The sequence below is a fragment of the Vulpes vulpes genome, chromosome 12 (assembly GCF_048418805.1).
Source record: "Vulpes vulpes isolate BD-2025 chromosome 12, VulVul3, whole genome shotgun sequence".
Classification (NCBI taxonomy): Eukaryota; Metazoa; Chordata; class Mammalia; order Carnivora; family Canidae; genus Vulpes; species Vulpes vulpes.
In genome coordinates this window covers 64,312,395-64,334,015 of record NC_132791.1, presented here as the reverse complement: position 1 = coordinate 64,334,015, position 21,621 = coordinate 64,312,395, and the positions used below count along the sequence as shown (strand labels likewise).

The 21,621-nt window shown below is 35.2% G+C and overlaps 1 pseudogene; it reads left to right on the top strand.

Annotated features, from left to right (window-relative positions):
- The first annotated feature begins 804 nt into the window (after positions 1-804).
- Positions 805-6,001, top strand: LOC112912246 (rho guanine nucleotide exchange factor 39 pseudogene; annotated as a pseudogene).
- Positions 6,002-21,621: the final 15,620 nt, after the last annotated feature.

Below are 21,621 nucleotides of genomic sequence, written 5' to 3'. Positions count from 1 at the left end.
TAGGGATAGGGACAGTAAAACCTGATCCTTCACTCAGCACATTTCTCTGCCATTTACTTAGTAGACACAACTACTGAACTGATGTCAACTCTGAAATTCTGTATATTGTGGGATGACAGCCAATTTGAGATTTTTTAAGAATTTCCTTACAATCACAGCATCATATTTGAAAAATGCATTTTTTTCTTGTCACATGTCTGTGTCTCATAACTGTTGAGGGAATTTTGTGTATAACTTCTTCCCTTTCTTAGCATAATTCATTCTAAATTGTATACTTCTGACCTAAAAGCTAATAGTTACCTTCTTTTATGGTCTGCAATTTTAAACTGCTCCAAGGCTCAGTTTTTAGTTTTTTTTTTTTTTTTTTTTAACTTCTTAATCTCTTTCTCTCTGCACCACACCTCCTTCCCTTTACAGTCATTGCTTGGTGATCACATTCAGTCATCACAGCTTTGAATAGCATATATTTGTCTCACAGTTGTATACACTAATATTAAACTTGTCCAAAAAATGTCCTCAATCTAACCCCCATAAACCAAGGTTTCTCACATTCTTCCTCAGCTCATTTGGTGGTAAATCTCTACTTCCAGTTGTGTAGACCATAATTTACAGTTAGCCGAGTACCAAGATATCCTTGATTCCTTTTGCCTCTGGTACTCTACTGAAAATCCATTTTCTTACCATGTAGGCTCTACCTTTAAAATCTATTATGAAGCAAATCGTTCCTTAGCACTTGTGTGATCATTATCCAAATCCCTTTTACCCCTCATCTGGATTATTATAATAGTCTCTTCACTGATCACCATGGTCAACATCATGTTCTCTTCTCAACCTAATAGTAATTTTCAGAAAGTTGAAACAGATCAAATTATCTCAAAACTCACCGTGACTGTGCCCACTAAATGTTCAGGGAATTTTTGTATAACTAAGGTCTCACTTTATTTTATCCTCCTTTGATAAAAATTTACCCCCAAAGTAGTTGATAGTAAGATAAGTTGAAGTTCTTCCAGTGCTCTAAAAAGTGGCCTTCCCCCTGTATACCTGATTTCATTTCTAACCTTTTGGCCTCTTGCCGACAACATTCCAATTACTCTGGTCTACTTGTTGTTTATAGAACACATCAGACAAATCCCTGGCTAAGAACATTTTTACATGTGTTCTTTCCTCTGCCTGGAATTTTTTTTTTTCTCAGATACTCGTATGGCTTCTTCCTTCACCATCTTGAGATATTTGTCTGCATGTCACTGTCCAAGAGAGGGCTGTTCTGATACTTAGGATGGTGACCCCCTTCCTCTTGATTCTGAGCAGTCTCTCGCCTCCTTGCTGCTTTTTTTATTTTTAAAGATTAATTTATTTGTGGAAAGGGAAGAAGGGCAGAAGGAGAGAGAGTCTTAAGCAGACTGCATGCTAAGCACAGGGCTTAATGCAGGGCTCTATCTCACGACCCTGAGATGAGGACCTGAGCTGAAACCAAGTATCTACCACTTAAGCTGCTGAGCCACCCAGGAGCCCCTGCTTATCTTCATAGAATTTATTGTTAGACATTTTCCCTCTCCTTCTCTCTCACCTGGTACCCTTCCTCCACGCCCTCTCCCTTCTTTTTCTTTGTTTCTAGCCCCTGGAACAGTGCATGACACAAAATGGGCATTTAATACATATTTGTTTAAAGAAGGAATGCCTAAAATCTAAGTTTTGTGACTTGATTTTTAAATGACTTCTAATACTCATTTTTTACATGTGTGCTCATTGAACAATGTTTTTAAATGTTTAAGACTATTCTTTTTGGCATATCTCATGGCCTTCATTGTCAAATATACTTGATTTTTTAATTCCAGTTTGAACAAAAATGAGTTTAATTTTCAATATGAAATTATGAAACCAAATCTGGAGAAACTTTTTTTTTTTGAGATCTATTCCATCATTGAGCTTTATTTCAAGTTAATTATATATAGTATTCAATCCTCATTTCCCTATTGGCTTTGTAGGGCATATCTCTGTCTCTCTGTGTGAGTATACGTAAGATTTAATGGTTCCTCTTGGTTGTTAATATGCATCACCATTTATTACATTACTATATGTGAAGTGTAAAACCATTGCAATAGTCTACTGTCTTTATTTCTTACTGAATTTGTGCTATCGTTGTCATATATGTCCACCCATAAGCCTCATGATAAAGTGTTAAAATTCATTTATTCATTTACATGTATTTTAAAGAAAAAGAATAAAATATAGTCTTTTGTATTGATCCATGTATTTATAGTACTTACGTTCTTTGTTTCTTCCTATATTTTGAAGTTGCTGTGTTGGTCTATATCCTTCAGTTTAAAGAACAGTTTAAAGCATTTGTTTCATGTTTTTTTTTTTAATCTTAAAATGTTTTTATATCAAATACACATTTGAAGAGTATTTTCATTTAATATAAAATTCTGAGTTGACAATTTTTTTTAACTTTTAAAATAATGTTTTTTTCTGGTCTGCACTGGTTAGAAATCAATTGTCCTTTATTTCATTGTTCTCATAGGTTTTGTTTTTCTTCCTCCTTTTAATATTTCATCTTTGTTATGTTTTTCAGCTGTTAGGATATGATGTATCTAAATGTGTTTTATTTCTGTATGTTCTTTTTGGGTTTTGCTGACCTTCCTAGATCTTGGTTTTGTGTTGTTGTACCAAATTTTGGTGTTTTTTTTTTTTTTTTTCATGTACTCTTTCTGTCCCCTTGACATTATCTGCCTGGGACACCATTTATATATATGGTTTACCACTTAATTTGAACTCACAGATCTTTAAATCTATTTTTTTCTTTTTAATCTGTTGTTTCTAAGTTGTATTAACCCATTCACTGACACATTCCCTCCCCATTTTTTTCAAGTAGTTATTTTGCAGGTCTATCAGTTCATTGATTATGAACATTTAAGTCTCTGAATAAATGTAAGTGCAAAAGCACCTTGTCTACTCATTCCGACATTTAGGCTTTTGTGGTCAGCTTCTGTTATCTTTCTCTGGGAAGTGTAGAGTTTTATTCTCAAAGGCATCACCTTACTAGTAACCATCCTTATCTCGAGGCTTTTAAACAGCTCTGTTAAAGTGAGTCATCATTTGCTATTATTCTAGGACTAGTAAGTGACTTCCTGGGAGTCAGCCGAGTACTACCTCTTCAGGAGAGACGTTCCATTCTTGTTGGACTGCTGTGTGTTCTAGCACCTGACAGATGCTGAAATCTCCAGCTAGCCCTCAGCTCCAGTAGCTGTTCTCTTCCAGACCTTGCAGAGTCTCACTCACAATACACACAGCTTACTATTTCACCAATAAATTAAAGGGAACTTCATGTAGATTATGGACCTTCTTTTCTCTTCAGCTCCCTTTTGTCTGGTATCCTAACCTGACATACCTATTTCTAATTGTATAATCTCTAATAAAGATTTGTTTCTGCTTACCAAATTTAACTATGCCCACATCTTTGCCCTCTTTCCTAAAATCTCTTTCCTTTTTGCATCATGTCTTCCCTATTTCACCTCAGGTATATAACTATTTACCTCCAAATTTGACTCCAAATTTTATAGTAGTATATACACCCTATACTTTTTTATGTATTAATTTTTAATTAGTAATACAGTTGATTTTTAGGACAAGAGGATGTTACTTAAAAATGTCTGCTCTTCTCCTTTCTCTGTACTTATTCTACATCATCTAGTAATCTCTTCTTGGTTTTCAATGACTTTTAATAGTGACTTTTCACCTAAAAATTATATTTATGACCAAAGTCCTATTAGGAAGTCCTGCTGGTAAATTTTAGCATGCATGCAGTGAGCTGTTTTTTATGTTTTCCAGTTTGGAAAATTCTGATTTTTGGCCATGATGGTGCTAAAGAACCATTGCTGTCAGGAAATATTTTACAAATTCTATGTAAATTCCTCCTGGGACAGTTTAAAGCCACACACATATAACCCACAATATCACTATTATGAACATTATTCAGTTTTCTTAAGTACTGAACAAAATGGTCTTAAAGGAACTTTGTCTTCATCCTTTTTAAGAGATATGATAGAGCATTAAAAGAACCCTGAAGAGAAACACAGTAATTAATTCAATAAATCAATCACATCCAGAAATCCTTGCAACCAGGAATTCAAAGCACATTTTCATTACTAAGCTTTATTCCTTTAAAAATGGCAAATGATGAAAGCTCAGCCTCTAGAGAATGAAAGTTTCACTTTGAATCCTGGCTCTGTCACTTACCTACTGTCAGTACTGGGCAGCTTCCTTAACATCTTTGTACCCCAATTTATGCATGTTGAAGATGAGCATTAACAATGTACCTGTCTCCTTGCATTATTCTGAGGGTGAAATAGGATAATAAATGTAAAAGAGGTTTAGATAAAACCTGTAACCTTATAAACATGTAATAAGTTAAAATTATTAATTAACATGGGTTATGTGCAAATTTAATAATTGTTTACTGACATCCTAAGTATATTAACTATTTTTATATCTTTACATACTTTTATGCACATTTCTAGTTCTCCAGAATAGTGTCTTATATACAAAACACTAAGCCAAGCATTTTATAGGTTATATAATCCTTATAATGCTATATTTCAGTATTTTTCACATAAAAATAATCAGAATTCAAGGAATTTAAATATATATTCAGCTGCCTCTTCTGGTAATGATACAATAGTTATTTTTTACCAGTAGTTCTCAACTGGGGCAATATTACCCTGAGGGGATATTTGGCATTGTCTGGAGACATTTTTAGTTATCAGAACTGGGGAAGTGATACTGGCATCCAGTGGATGGAGGTCAGGCAAGCTGCTACCATCCTACAGTGCATAGAACAGTCCTCCACAATAAATTATCTGACCCAAAATGTCTATAGTGCTGAGATTGAGAAACTGTTTTAGACTATATCTTCTACTGAGAAAAGTCTGCCCATGCATTAAAAAAAAAAAAAAAAAAAAAAGCGAGAAAGCTTTGTAGGCAGCATGAATTCTCTATGTGAGAACATTGACCTCCTCAGCCCACCATGGAGAGGCCAGGCACCAGCGCATGGTGCCAGGTGCAAAAGCGTGCCACCTGTTAGGAGGGGAAATGCACTTGCCCTTCCTGGGAGCGGCTGGAGACAGAGAGGTGCTACCAGGAATAGCTGGGGCTGGTGGCCTCATACTTCATTTGAGTTTTGAAAGCCAAGAGCATCCTGTGACCAGCAGAACACCAGATCCTGTTTGGGCCCTGGGAGCTCATTTAGAGCACCAGCCAAGAGCTGCTTCCCTCCCTCCAAGGAGGGCACCTAGGGACAGGGGCTGGAAGTCTTCTGACCCCACCTGGAGTTCTCTATCCAATTTGCTGCCAACCGAGAGTGGTCCCAGACCACTCAGTAGGTGCAACTAAAGAAAAACCGTTTCCTGAGCTTTATGTGACTGCAAGAAGCTTGGCATGAGTTTAGGAGGTTTCGTCTTAAGATCTGCTTCCCCTGCCTCTGCAGAGGCTCCAGATACTTTTGGCTGAAACTGGCTGAAAACACAAGTCCCAACAGCCCTAACCACCAGCAGCTCACTTGGGCTGCCTGTCTGATAAGTGAGGCTGCCCAGAGAATCCACAGCTTTGATTAGAAACAGAAGAAGGGCTGGCACTTCTACTGTGGCCATTAGCCTGCAGGCAAAGGGGTTTACCCCAGGTTGGTGGTTTCTGTGCCCAGAGCTGGCTGATGGTAATACCTCCCCATGGAGAGCCTCTCTGGAATGCCCTTTCTTGTCTTGGATGTGCTCCTCATGCCCAATTCTCAAAGCTCATTGAATCTGTTGTAGAATGGCACCGCCTGCTATGCCGCATGGCCTAGGGTCAGTGCCACAGGGTCTTTGGTCACTCAGGAGACCCTTGTGGTGGACTTTTCAGCCTTGCCTTTCCCCATGAGAAGCTACTGCTCCTATCTACAGACTGGAAGGAGCTGCTGCTCTGGCACCACAGTCTACCTTCAGCCATCAGAACTAGCTGGAAGAACTAGAAGAATAGTAAATATTCCAGAACCCAGGATACTCGAGAGATTGGTCAGTCAGGAGTATAAAGAAATATTTAGTACTAAACAAAACACAGAACCCTTCATGGTTGAGAAGGGTGGTTTTGTGTTTTCTTGTGACCAAGCCATGCCAGCTTCTTTGACCAGTCCTAAAGAATCAGGAAAGCAAGTCTGACCCAACTGAACCAGCCCCTCTAGCACAGATGTGGGAATTTGGGACTGATAAGCTTGGTGCTGTGTCTATGGCTGGTGGATTATCAAGACTGCAGCTTTGTAAACATGGATGTTTTTATGTTATGTACAGTTTATATATTTTCCCACTGGATTTTAGTAAAGTCTATTCTTTTCCTTAAAAAAATTTTTTTTTTCTGGATTGAAATCTTAAAAAGGGAAGTAGAGTAGATAGTTTGGTATCAGAGGTCATTCTTCACTTTATAGCTAGTATTGGCAAACTATAGCCCATATCTAGTCCAAATATAGCCTGCTGGATTTTTGTATGGCTCACAAATACCCTTGAGCCATGGAGACCAGGCTGGGACATCTTCCTTCATTCATTCCTCTCCCTCTATTCCCAGCCATGTCAGTAGTGGTGGGTTGCTACTGTCGATGGCCCATGTTGGTCTTTACCTAAAAGTTGAGAGCTGTGCTCTTGGTATCTGCCGGGAGCCTAGAATCTGAGTCATAATTGATAGCTCAGTGAACTGGCTCCACTCTGGTGAACTACCCACGTGGAGATGGCTTGGCTCCCCAACGGGAGAGAATAATGTTCTCAGATTCAGTGAGGCAGGGACTAAAATGGACAGTTGTGTCCCTTCAATATATTATCTCTGCCTGCCCAGTCCACTAAGCATCTCTCCTTGGGCTGCTCATTCTTCATCTGGAGGATATCTCTTCTGTGGCAGTTGGGCCTTAAAGTGTGCTGACTACCCAGGGTCACCCTCTGTAGGAAAATAGATCGGGACAGATATAAGATTTCTCTCTTGCTATATATTTACCTGTACAACATACTCAGTTTCTTCTCTTGGTCTGCAAAGTCTAAAATGTTTTACTTCCTAGTCATTTATAGGCAAAGGTTACTGTCTGCTTAAAGGCAATAAATGACTGCTCTCATGTAATTATCAGTAGATGACAGGCTGAGAAACTGAACAGAACTTTCAGGAGTTTCAAGGAGATTAGGAGACAAAAATTTCCATTTAGAGAGATCTAAGGAGAAGTTGTCCTGGTAAATGCCACAGTTTTCTAAGGGAGATTCTCTAAGGGTCAGCCCTAGGATTAAGTCTAATCAGAAACAATGCTGCTGGTTCCCAAACTAAAGCTTTGCTGCAAATACAGGTCTTGAGTGGTGTAATGGTACCTGTTTCTGGCCCACATGGCAAAAAAATTTTCTGTCCTCTCAAAAAATATTTCTCTAATTTTTACATACACTATCTAGCACCATATCAAAAATAATCAGGTGTTCAGAAACATAGATCATCAAAAACCAACAGGAAAGAGTGACTATAGAAACAGTTACAGGAAATCCAGATCATCAAATAATTAGGTGTAATGTTCAAATAATTACAATTAAAAATCTAAGGATTAAAGATAGAGTGGGTGACTTCAGAAGACAACTAAATATAATGAAAATATTAGAATGAAAAATATAAATAAAAACTAAAACTATAATAATTCAAAGGAATGGCTAATGTAAAATTTCCTATGTCTGTGATTTCTAGGTCTGTTGGTATAAATGGATTTATTTTCTGGCTAAAGAAATCATTTTGCTTTGTTTTTCCAATAATTCTTATTTTATATGAAACATTAATCTTCTGCATCTAGATTTTGTTTTTTTCTTTTATTAATGGATTTTTGGGTGTTATTTCTGCTGGCAGTTGATTTGCTTTCATATCAGTTCCTTTTAAAAGTTGTCTTAAAACTTGTATATGAAGGATCTGAAATAACCTTTAATTGGGGCTATATTAGACTTACATATGAAGTATAGTTCTCAAGAGCTCTCTTCTAAGTGAGTATTCAATGAGGTCTTTCCTAATCTTTTCATTATTGCTCTAGCAGTTATTCAGAGCCCTTTCTATGCTCTAGTAGTTACTATTTCTCTAGTATTTTTTGCTTGGTCACTTAGAGACTTGTCCTACAGCAATACAGCATAATATTCAGCCCAAATCTCAAGCAGTCTCTCTCAACAGATTTATTTATCTTTGTTCTCAGAGACATGATCATCTCTGTAAAATATTTGAAAGAATTGACAAAACTATAGGAACTAATAAGTGATTACAGAAAAGCTGTAGGATATGAGATTAATATACAGAAGTCAATTGCTGTTTTATATACCAACAAGGAACAAGTGGAATTTAAAATGAAAAACACACCACCACTTGAATTGGCACCATCCAAAATGAAATTTTTATAAATCTAACAAAAAGCACAAGATTCTATGTGGGGAAAACTATAAAACTCTGAAGAATGATATCAAAGAACTGAGTTAATAATCCATTTTGATGGGTAGGAAACCTCAGTATTGTCAAGATGTTAGTTCTTCTCTACTTAATCTATAGATTCAATGCAGTCCCAATTAAAATCCCAGGAAGTCATTTTATGGATATTAATGAATTGATTATATAGTTTATATGGAAAAGCATCCATAAAAGATCCAGAATAGCCAACACAATATTGAATGAGAAGAACAGAACTGGAGGGGTGACACTGTACAACTTTGATTTATTACAAAGCTATAGTCATGAAGACAGTGTGGTATTACAAATAGACAAATAGATCAAAGAGAGCAGAGAGCCTAGAAATAGACCCACATAATAAATGGTCAGCTAATCTTTTTTTTTTTTACATTTTCTTAAATTAAGATTTTAATTTTAATCCCAGTATAGTTAACATATAATATTATGTTAGTTTTAGATGTACAATATAATGATTCATCAGTTCTATCCACTACCCAGTACTCATCATAATAAGTTTACTCTTTAATCCCCATCACCTATTGCACCAACCCTCCCCTCTGGTGACCAGTTAGGAGACTCTTGGTTTCCCTTTCTCTCTCTTTTTTCCCTTTACTCATTTGTTTTGTTTCTTGAATTTCACATATGAGTGAAATCATATGGTATTGATCTTTCTCAGACTTAGTTCACTTAGCATTATGTAGCTCCATCTACATTGCTGCAAATGGCTATACCTTCTTGACTCCTCTTTCAGCAGACCCTTGGGTTGGTTCCATAATTTGGCTGTTATAAATAATGCTGCTATAAACATGAGGATGCATGTGTCCCTTTGAATTAATGTTTTTGTATTTTGGGGGTAAACACCCGGTGGTGCAATTACTGGTTCACAGGGTAGTTCTGTTTTTAACTTTTTGAGGAACTGCCATACTGTTTTTTAGAGTGGCTGCACTGGTTTGCATTCTCACCAGCAGTGCCCAAGTGTTATTCCTTTTTCTCCATAACCCTGTCAACATATGTTTTTTCCTGTGCTTTTGATTTTAGCCATCTGACAGGTGTGAGGTGATATCTCATTGTAGTTTTGATTTGCATTTTGTTGATGACCAGTGATGTTGAGAAGCTTCTCATTTGTCTATTGGCCATCTTTGCATCTTCTTTGGAGAAATGTCTATTCATGTCTTCTTGGTTTTTGGGTTTGAGTTATATAAGTTCTTTATATGTTTTGGATACTAATCCTTTATCAGATGAGTCATTTGCAGATATCTTTTCCCATTTCATTTGTTGCCTTTTCATTTTGTTGACTGTTTTCTTCACTCTGCAGAAGCTTTTTATTTTGATGTAGTTCTAGTAATTTAATTTTGCTTTTCCTTTCTTATCTCAGGAGACCTATCTAGAAAAATGCCAGAGAAATTACTGCCTGTGCTTTCCTCTAGGATTTTTATGGTTTTTGGTCTCACATTTAAGTCTCCAGTCCATTTTGAGGGTTTTTTGTGTGTATGGTGTAATAATGTGGTCCAGTTTCATTCTTTTGCATGTAGTGGTCTAGTTTTCCCAAAATTTTTTGTTGAAAAGATTGTCTTTTACTCATTGGATATTCTTTCCAGCTTTGTTGAAGATAAATTAACAATATAGATGTGTATTTATTTCTGGGTTTTCAATTCTTTTCTATTGGTGTATGTGTCTGGTTTTGTGCCAGAACCATATTGTTTTGATTACTATAGCTTTGTAATATAACTTGCAGTTCAGAATTGTGTTACCTCCAGTTTTGTTTTTCTTTTTCAAGGTTGCTTTGACTCTTCTGGGTCTTTTGTGGTTCTATACATATTTTAGGATTGTTTGTTCTAGTTGTGTGAAAAATGCCATTGGTATTTTAGAATGGCTCAAGCCTCAATGCTGACAGCACCAAATGCTAGTGAGGATGTGAAGCAACAGGAACTCTCATTCATTCATTGTTCATGGATAATGCAAAATGGTATAGCCACTTTGGAAGACAGTTTGGCAGTTTCTTAGAAAACTATACTCATAAGATACAGCAGTCACACTCCTTGGTATTTACTCAAAGGAACTGAAAACATATATCCACACAACCTTATTATGGATGTGAATAGCACCTTTATTCATGATTGACAAAACTTGGAAACAACAAAGATATCTTTTAGTAGGTAAATTGATAAACAGAGTACATCTATACAATAGAATACCTTTCAGAGATAAAAGGAAATGAGTTAACTAGCTAGGAAGAGACAGGGAGATGCCTTAAATGCATATTATGAAGTGAAAGAAGCCAAGCTGAAAAGGCTACATGCTGTATCATTTCAACTATTTGACATGGCATTCTGGAAAAGGCAAAACTATGGAGACTTAAAGATAGTTGGTCACCACAGTATGATGAGGAATGAGGGCTGGGCAAGATGAAGAGCTTCAGCACAGAGGGATTTTAGAGCAGTGAAAATGCTTTGAATGGTACCACAATAATGGGTATATGTCATTATACATTTGTCCCAGACTCATAGATCACACACCATGAAGAGTGAACTGTATGTAAGCTACAGACTCTGGATGGTTATGATGTGTCAGTGTAGGTTCTTCTGTTGTAACTATTGTAACTGTTGTAATGTCTCACTTTGGGGGGGGGTATTGACAATGGGGGAGGCTATGCATGTGTGGGGGCAGGAAACTTAGGGAAATTCTCTTTTGCCCTCACTTTTTCTGTGGAACTTAAATTGCTCTAAAAAATCATAATAGGAATTTATTTGTAAGAATCACAGAAAGTTTTAATGTTTTAAGAAGAGAAAGAGTAAAAAAAAAGTGATTTTTACTAATGTTCCAATATGAAAGTAATATAATGGCATTATCCAAATTAATCAGACCCTCAAACATAATATTTCTTTTAGATGGTATGTTGACACTTTCACAAAAGTTGAATACAATCTACTAAGAGAAATACTAATGTAGAGAATGAAGGGATTTCATTCATCTATCCAGTAGATAGTAAGAAAGCTGTCTAATCTTTATGTAGTCTTGGAGTCCTGTCTGCCGACATCCAAGAGACCAGAGACCAATTGCTTCATCCTTTTGGATTTCCATTTCCTTCTATATGTATTGGAGATAATAAGATACACTGTTAAGAGATTATTGGTAATTTTTGTTACATTTAATCTTTATTATATTTAATGTAAAAATCATTAAAGTCATGATTTTAAGGTTGTTAAATTTCATGTCTTCCCCTATTGTTGATGAGCTAATTATTTTTTTTTTTTCTATATTCTTGATGCTTATGTGATACTGGTTCTCTCAACAATGCTAACTTCTGCCTATCTGTCAGGTATCTTCTGGCATATGTTTAGGTTATCCTCTTACCTGCCCCCACTCTGCATGGCTTTGATCTTTTGTCTAGTTAGTACCTCTGCTGATTTTTGACTGGTAGCAAGTCACTTTGGAACTTAAAGTGAGTGAAAGCTACAACAATATTATTTCCTACAATATTGTGCATCAGGCACTTAAATAGGGCTCAGCTGGATATTTGGGAATCTGAGATCATTGACTTGTCTGGTATCTCTGTGCTCCCCCTTATGGTTTCTTTATTTTTCTACCATGGTATGGCCTTGATTTGCTTGGAGCATGGTTGGGCTCTGAGAAGAGAATTCAAGGATGACCTGAACTGGTGATAAAGTAATTGTCAATCCCCTGTTTGCATCATGCTTGCCACTCTACTATCGGGCAATGCAAAATCCTATAGTAGGGCTCACAGTCAGTGTCTGGAGTGGTTTTTAAAGGCACGAATATATAGATATATGGTTCATTGCAGTCCACTACTGAGATAATCTGCACAGTGGCTATGATGGGAATTAAATAATGTGAAAGTTGACAGTTTTCATAAAGCCTGTTATGATGTAATCCAGTAATTCTCAAATTACTGAGATTATTTCCAAAAACCTTCAAAGATTCCATGGCAGCAGCTTTATGTAGATATAATTCATTGTACTAATTAGAATATGATGTGTTCATACTACTGTTGAGGAAAGTCATTGCTCATGGAAAAAAATATGTCACAGCAGATTATCCTTCTCCTTCCTTAAAGAGTGAGATGTTATAGAAAGAATTTTTGACAGAATTCTAGTATTTATCCTGTTAAACTTACATGGTGTATGGAAAAGTATTTACTTTCTAGGCCTCAGTCTTATTTTTATAAAATTAGACATTTGAACTGATGGTCACAGGGAACATTTGCAGCTCCATATTTTCATATATTCCTTGGTCTTAGTGGAAATACCTACGGTGTTTTGAAAAAGTTTTAGTCGTGGTTAGGCAATAGTTCTGGAAAAGAAAAAGGTACTTTATGACTTTCTTTTGCTTTTTGGTGAAATGCTTATTGTGCTACCAACAGTCTTGGGATGAAATAAACTTCTAATCAGAATTGGTTTCAGGGGATCCCTGGGTAGCTCTTCAGTTTAGTGCCTGCTTTCAGCTCGGGGCGTGATCCTGGAGTCACAGGATCGAGTCCTGCATCAGACTCCTGCTTCTCTCTCTGCCTATGTCTCTGCCTCTCTCTCTCTCTCTCTTTCTCTCTCTGTGTGTGTCTCTCATGAATAAATAAATCTTAAAAAAAAAGAATTGGTTTCATTCAAAGAGAAAAGAAATAGTTTACCTGTTTGAGTGTTTATACTAAAAAAAAAAAAAAGTTTACATCAAGCCATTCACCTAATCATTCTATCATGCCTGTATTGATCCATCCATCTATCCATCTTTCTATTTACTGAATAATTACCATGTAAGAGGATATTCTGTAATGAATGTTTATATTAGGGTTACTGTTTTAAATAATGACTGCAGAAAATTAATGACTGCAGCAATTTTGTTTGGCTGTAAGAATGTTTTTAAATGTAGGCACAATTTGTAATTTATGTTCTTCAGATCTCTGTTTTAGATCAGATTCCTTCATATGTTTGTGATGAATGCCTGGCCCCTGAAGGCATTTAAGGTTATGGAAACCCTAGCTTAAAGTATTATTATTTATCAAAAAGTAGTATAGCATTAAGAATGTATTTTGTCCGTCTTTATCAGAAAGTAAAGCTGGGCCTGCACACAAAAGTTTGAAGAGGACTATGGTTGTTGGGACTTTAAGGAGCAAAGATAAAAAGCATATTTTGTTCTGGGAAGCTGGTGATGAGATCAGGGAAGGTCAAAGATAAAAACCAAGTTTGGATATTTAAGTGATTGAGTTTTTGTTTTGGTAAATGATTGGCAGTTTAGGTAACAGACATGTAAGAATTGTCATTTATTTGGGGGAGGGGAGAATTAAAATTTAAGGCAGCTTATTGGGTGTTTAAAACAAAGGTAATCATTTATTCTGAGAATAGGGCCACGGACCCTGCCAACTATTTTATTGTTATATTAGTAAGGACTATGTTATTTTCCAAATCAATCCTCACTTTTTATCTCTTATTTAATCCTTATCGTTAATAGTGCTTTCTATTTCAGTTGGAAGATGGAAGGGATTATATAGAAATGAGCAAATAATATAAGGATAGCACTGGAAGTCAAGGTAGACTCATTAGGCAGTTAAGATTAATAAAAATGCCTTCATTATCTTATAAAGAATGAAATAAAATATCAAACGAAACTCAAACTCACATAGCATCCTAAAACATGTGCTAAGAAACATATACTTTGACAATATTCCAATGCCTGCATTCAGTTCTGTTAAAGACTTTTAAAGACAAGTAGTAGAAAACATAAAACATTTTCTCAAGATGACCAATTCAAAGATAGGTAGCTTCATGGCCAATAGCAAAATTCGGCCATGGGAGAGCTGCATTCTCCATTGGCTCTTGCTGTCACAATTCCTTGGTCTTGTTAGCTTTTCAAGGGACTGAAAATGCTGGAGACCTAAAAATTATTGGCTCCAAAATACAAAAAAGAAAATTGTACATTTATTTATTTTTTTTGAAAATTGTACATTTAAAATGCACTCATATTAAAGGCACACATTGCATAGCAATTGCATCTTGTTGGTTGCAATAAACTCCAGTTTTGGATGGTCATATATAGAAACAGTATTTAGTGAGGAGGTGAATATATTTTAATGTTTAATATTATATGGGGTGCAGGGCATCATAAATAGTTGCCTAGAGCCTAAGTATTTCTTTGAGTTTTTCTCATTTTCTTGCTCTCCATCTGTCTCTGTCTCTATCCCCTAACTCTGTTTATCACTCAAACAGCATTCTCCTTTGTGTCCTTCTTTCTCCATGCCATTCTCATTTTGGTTGAAATCCTAGCAATCCTAAGCCTTGTAAGATAGATAAAGATGGTTTTTTCACTCATGAGGAAGAGAATCACTACAAATTCCTTTGAGCTTTAAAACATAAATATCATGGCTGGTTTTTAAGTGTTGTTCATCCATTAAAAATGTGTATTTTCTGGTTCCTTTGGCAGCTACTCTCCTATTGAGTCAGGTATTTTATTAGAGGACACATGAATAATGTGTCCTCATCATTTGATTTTTGGGAAATATTTTCAAAAATATTTTGGGAAATACTTTTAACTTAAGACAGAAACATGCACATTTGCAAAACAACTGAGAGATTTTGGGAAATACCAAAGAAAGTGTATTCTCATATTCTGCTGTGAAGTTAATTCAGAGATTGGTTTACATTTTTGTTTCTATACATACAAATGAGAAGTCAAATACTTTAAAATTTTTAAAAATAAATAATTGGATAAGGGTAATTAGTTAAAAAAAGAATTTTATCAGGAGAGCTTTAAAGATTCCTTGAGAAGCAGTCTAGATTTAGCCATGCAAACTGAATTCAAACTCTAAAAGTGACAATTTCTTCTGTGTCCTAAATGATTTCATTGTCATGAAAAATAATTCCACTAAACTCGGTATTGTTTATTGTCAGTCAAATGTAACTAAAGGCAATATTATATACATTTTGAGTTAGGAGTCTCTGTTCCTCTCTATCATAATATAAAATTTCTGGTAACACCATACTTTTGGAATCATCTGTGGTAGGTGTCATCCAAGGTCATTCATAAACCCTATTTCCTAGTAATAGAGTATCTTCACTTGAAATGCTACTAAGCTAGGTCAACTCTGATAATTTACATACTTTAATTGTATCATATGGTCAGTAAACATGCTACAAAATAATCTTTAGTGTTTCATGTTCCTATCACTTAATTTAATGAAATATTATACTTAAGTAATTTTAGTATTTAATTAACATTAATATTCATGGCACACTGTTTGCAGTCACTAGGTGATAGGGTAGTCTTAAAAACTCTTTAATAAATGATAACCATACGACTATATTTAGTTATAGCACAATTATCTGATTTTGGAGAAAAAATGGACTTCTCTGTGTACTTTTTAATTCTTCAGTATTCAAAAAAAAAAAAAAAAAAAGGGTATCATCATACAGTAAATCAAATAGACCTAAACTGAGATATCCTTAAATATATGGACATAGGCTGCTAATTTTTTATAATAAAAAGTTTTGTTTTGATTGGTTCCATGACTAGTAATGGATAGTAAGAGTTAAGTGCAAAATGGCATCAGGACATTAAGGATGGCTGGGATGATACATATCTCGGAGATATCAGGGTGCAGAGGTCAGATTTGGTCTTGTGTTCCCATTCATTGATGAAGTTTATGACTTACACAGTAAAATCTGAGCTTCATATTTACAAATCCATGAAATAAGAATTATCATACTTACTTCATAAGATTACTGAAAGGATCAAATAAGACAGTAAATGTCAAAAATGTTCTAAGTCGTATGAAATGCTATTCAGTATAAGAAGCAGTGCTGTTGACTAGGAGCCACATGACATAGTATATAAAAGTAATTAGCAATATTTTGTGCTGAAATACTATAAGCACTTGAATATTTGGCAGGAGTAGCAATGTAGAATAATAATTGGTATCATATTAATTTTAAAATGCAAAATGGGCAGTAAGAGACCAGAAATATATGACTGGATTTCTTTCCTTCTTTTAGTTAAAGTTATCCTGAGAAAAAATAAAGACGCAGAATTGAAAGTACACTTTTTCTGTTAATATGATTTATTTGAATATTAACCTCCTTCTTAGGTACGTGCTAACTCTGCTGTATCATTTAGTAGGAGTTCAAATAGCCTAATTCCCATTCTCCCTTTCTGTCTCTCTGCTCCCCACCCTTCCTGTAAGTTTGGGTAACCATACTTCCTCATAGTGTGAATATTTTCTTAATTGAAATAATGTGTAGACTTGTGAATTATTTCCTGGGTTTTCTTAGTTCGCAAAAACTACAAAAATTGTATTTTCAGGAAAGAATATATTAATTTACTCATCCACCAAATATTTATTTGTGTACCTTCTGTGTCAGGTATGTGTTAAGAAAAGAACTTTCTAACAAAGCCATGGTGGATTCTTTTCAGACGTAGGGAAAGATGAGATGACTTATTAACTGTTCTAAAAAAATCTACAGACTCTAGGAAGAAAAATAGCAGCAAAGTGTTCTGTATTTATTACATATGCAAACGTAAGATGTGGGGCAACAATAGTACAAAAAATGGAAAGGGAGAACTAGAAATATATTTTTGTAGGGTTTTTACGCTATATGTGAAGTAATACATTAATTAAAGATACATATAAAACCTAGGGTAGCCTCCAAACACAATTTTTAAAGTGGTGTAAATAAAAGCCCATAGAGGAGATTATATTGAGTCTTAAAAACTGCTCACTTAATTCAAAAAAAAAAAAAAAAAAGGCAGAAAAAATAACAGCTAGAAAAATGGTAAATTTTGATCAACAATATTAACATTTATGCTAAGTACACAGAATCTAAGCACACCAATGTAAAGACACAGATTATGAAATTACACTTAAAAAATAGACCAATTATGTGTTGCCAATAGGAAACCTAACATAAATAAAAAGACATATGTACAGGACAAGCATAGGGATGAAAAGATAAACTGTGTTAACACAAATTAAAATAAAGCCAGGTAGATATATTCATGTCAGACCTGTAACCTTCATAAGGAGAAATAAGACCAGAGATAATGAGAGACATTCATTACAATTAAGGGGTCCATTCTCCAAGAAGATAAAACAATTCTAAACAGCTATGTACCAAACCAATGATACCAGTTTCAGAATATATAAAACAGACCAAAAAAAAAAAAAAAAGAATGAAATAACATTTAACATATATCAAAATGCCTAGAAATAAGACTGATCATATTAAGTCTTGGCAAGAATGTGTAGCAGTTGGAATTCTTGTAGATTGATGGTGGGAATATAAAATAGTACAACCGCTGAGGAAAAAAGTTTGGATGTTACTTAAAAAGTTAAACATACATTTCTAATTTGTTTCAGCCATTTTATCTTTAGATATGAAAGTAAGAAAATAGCATATGTCTGGACCGAGGTTCATACACAATTGCTCATAGCAATTTGGATTGCCAAAACTTGAAAAAAACTTAAATGTCCATCAACAACTGGTGAAAAACATTATGTGGGATACAACAGAACAGTAAAGGGGATGAACTCTTTTTTTTTTTTTCCTTTAGGTTATTTAAAAAAACTTACATTCAATTTGCTAACATATAGTACATCATTAGTTTCAGATGTAGTTTTCAATAATTCATCATTTGCATGTAATATCTGGTGCTCATCACATCATGTGTCCTCTTTAGTGCCCATCACCCAGTTACTCCATCCCCTACCACCTCCCCTCCAGCAATCTTGTTTGTCTTTCTCTCTGACTTTTCCCTTTCAGTTTACCCTCCTTCCCCTGTAGTTCCTCATGCCATTTCTCATATTCCACATTATCATATGTTTTTTCTTATATGGGGAATGAACTCTTGATAGAAGAAGTAACATGGAGGGATTTAAAAATAATTTAGTTGATTGGAAAAAAACCCAAAAGTAAATACTTCCTGCTTCTGTTTGTATAGAATTCTAAAACTGCGAACAATAAAAATTCCAGAAAATGTAAACTAATTTATAGTGGCAATATGCACATCAGTATTTCCCTGGGGCAAAGCAGGGAGAGGAGAAGACATGAGGGATGGTAATTGACAAGGAAGAAACTTTTGGGGGAGGGATTTTGTCTAGCTGTTAAAACTTATATGTGCAATTTGTTAAATCTTCAAAAAATAAAACAAAAAAACATTTAAACTTTTCTCAATGTTTCATCTCGAACTAAGACATAAATACATGAAGGGCTAGAACAGGAACAAATCTAGATGATTGACAGCTCATTACTTCGATTTGATTACTAAGTGCAGTTTGCTATGCTGTTTCTCTAGGATGAGTCCTTATTTAGAAGACTGCATGTAAAAGTGTTTTTTAATTGCCTTAACCACCAGTCTGCCATCATGCTAGAATGTTTGTGAATCCTAGTGGTGAACCTTTGTATGGTTCATTCACTTGAAAAAATGAAGAATATTAGTAAACATGTAACGGGTAATGTTTAATAAATACAAAATTGGAGATAATACAACTTGCTTCTAAATCCCCCTGAACTAACTGTGACTTCAGGTTCAGAATTTCACCTCTGATCAATCTCTTTACATCCACACTTAGAAAAATGGAAGGAGCTAGATAAATTCTAAGGAATTTTCAACTTCTAAAAATGTATGATTCGGTAGCAATAAACATTTATGTCCCCCCTCTACTCTGTGTCTACCACTGTGCTCACTGTTACAGATAAGCATATAAAATCATTCCCATCAAGGAGTTCATAGGTCACTGAAGGAAGCAGTAAGTGAATCATTGTAATACAGTGTATTTTCTGCAGCTGTAGACATTAGCATAAGGTGCTCTAGGAACCTAAGGAAAGAATGTCTAACTTTGGGAAGCAGAGAGATTATCTTTTCGTTATTTTCCCATTATCCACCACTACTTTACCACTTTCTAGCATTGTTGATTATACCACATATCCTTGTGATTCCAGAGAAGTTGATTCCACTGTGCCTTCAAATATAAAGCTTTAGCTTGTTCAATCAAAAATCTTAGGACTTATATTGAAAATTTTGGAACACACCTATAATGAACGCAGGATAGGAATCCTAATACCTTCATTCTACTTTCTCCTCTGAGCATTAATAGACCAGTAATACAGGCATACCCTATGCAACACCTCCACAGTTAACTTCGGAATATTTTATTCCTTTTAAGCTTTCAAGCATCTGAGCCTAATTCTCATTTTTGCTACCTAAGTTGCATATTCACGTTAGGCCAGACTAGGGTATGTATGCAGTTCTCTGAATTGCTGTGGCTGCATTATAAGCCTACTCATGTTGCCTGGCTGGGTGGAGTTGCTCTCCTTGACTGTATGAACTAAAGGTAGGAATCAGGTGAGCCTTAAGTAGAGATTGTAGTACCATTCATAAAAATTGGAGAAGATGTATGGCTGATCCTTGATAGATGTCAATTACAATGTATAATAAAATGAGTTGCTAAATCCATTTTAACACCCAAAGACTATTCCTGTTACCCGAAATTGTGCCTCATAGGTAGAATAAATTTGAGCCTTTTTAAAACAAGTGACTTACGAAATTTTGCTCAAGGTTTAGAAGAGGATTAGAAGGTTAAATATGTTGTGAGAAGAAAAGAAAAATTAAGGATGTGAGTTTGTGTATCCTAGAAAGTTAACTGTTTGATCCCTCATTCCCTAAAGGAATATTTCTTTTCTGGAACTATTCTCAGAAGGAGTAAATTATTACTTTCCAATAGTTCGAAGAAATTCTCCATTTCTGTCTACATAATAACTTATACCTTGTGGCCTATAAATATCAACTTGATAGTGTATGTGTGTTTCTTTTTTTTTTAACCAAATGATTTTTTTTAGGTACACTCTGATTTTTTTTGACTTTTTTTTAACTTTAATTTTTTCTAGTATAAAATGATATCCTTAATTATCTTTTCATATTTTCATTCATAAGGTACCAACCATTTTTTTATTTCTATAAAATTCATGGAGATTTATTTACCTTTCATTTTTATTTATTTATTTTTTTAAAGATTTTATTTATTCATGAGAGACACAGAGACACAGGCAGAGGGAGAAGCAGGCTCCATGCAGGGAGCCCAATGTGGGACTCGATCCCAGGTCTCCAGGATCATGCCCTGGGCCGAAGGGAGACCCTCAACCACTGAGCCACCTGGGTGCCCCGAGTTATTTACCTTTGAAAAGAGAGGGAGAATCTTATATTTCGCTATTATTTAAAAGAGAAGCTTAATACGGACGGCTTCCACATCTCCATGGGAACACAGTAAGTGTTCCCCATGATTTATTTTCTAGAAATGGAGAAAAAAAAAAAAACCCATCGTTTCCATGGAGATACAAAGGTGAACTGAACAGAGATGGCCCCGAGGGCACTGACATCCATAAGTCCTGGCAATTCCTCCACCTTTCTGATCACAGATATGAGGTGCTCCAGAATTCAACCCAACCTGCCAATGAGTGACTTCATTAGACATATTTTTGTATCTTCTTAAGTTTAAAAAAACTATTGGGGTTTGTCATGTGGTAATAGAAAGGTGCATGTAAAATAATCTGGGGGGAAAAATTTCTTTGGAAATAGAATAATGAAGTTTGAGGCTCACTCTGGGGGGAAAAAGATGCAATAAGACACCCGTGAAATGACAATATATCACTGCTTTTGGAGTGAGGAGAAAAATCTCTTAATTAGTGAACTTATCAGAGAGTTTTGAAAAATTAGAAGACACCTAAATTAGTACCTGTGTATTGCTCTCATGTTAAGAATCCTTACACAAACCTTTTTTCCTTTACATCTGGCATTCTCTAGTTACAGAAAATCAGTATTCAGTTTGTTGGTGGTAGTTTTTTTACAATGAGGTAGAATTATTTATTCCCTTGTTTTGTAGGTATGTACTTGGTTAGTTTATTTACTTTGATTATTTTTTTAAGTAGGCTCCCCAGCTAGCATGGAGCCCAATGTGGGGCTTGAACTCATAACCCTGAGATCAAGCCCTGAGCTGAAATTGAGAATTGGATAGTCAACCGACTGAGCCACCTGAGTGTCTCTTCTTGGTTAGTTTCATGACGTGGTATCTATGTGCTTAAGTAAAAATGAAAACCATACTATGTGTTTAGCACAATTCAACAAAAGAGAACATTGTATGGAATAGAGCAGACCTGGTTTGTG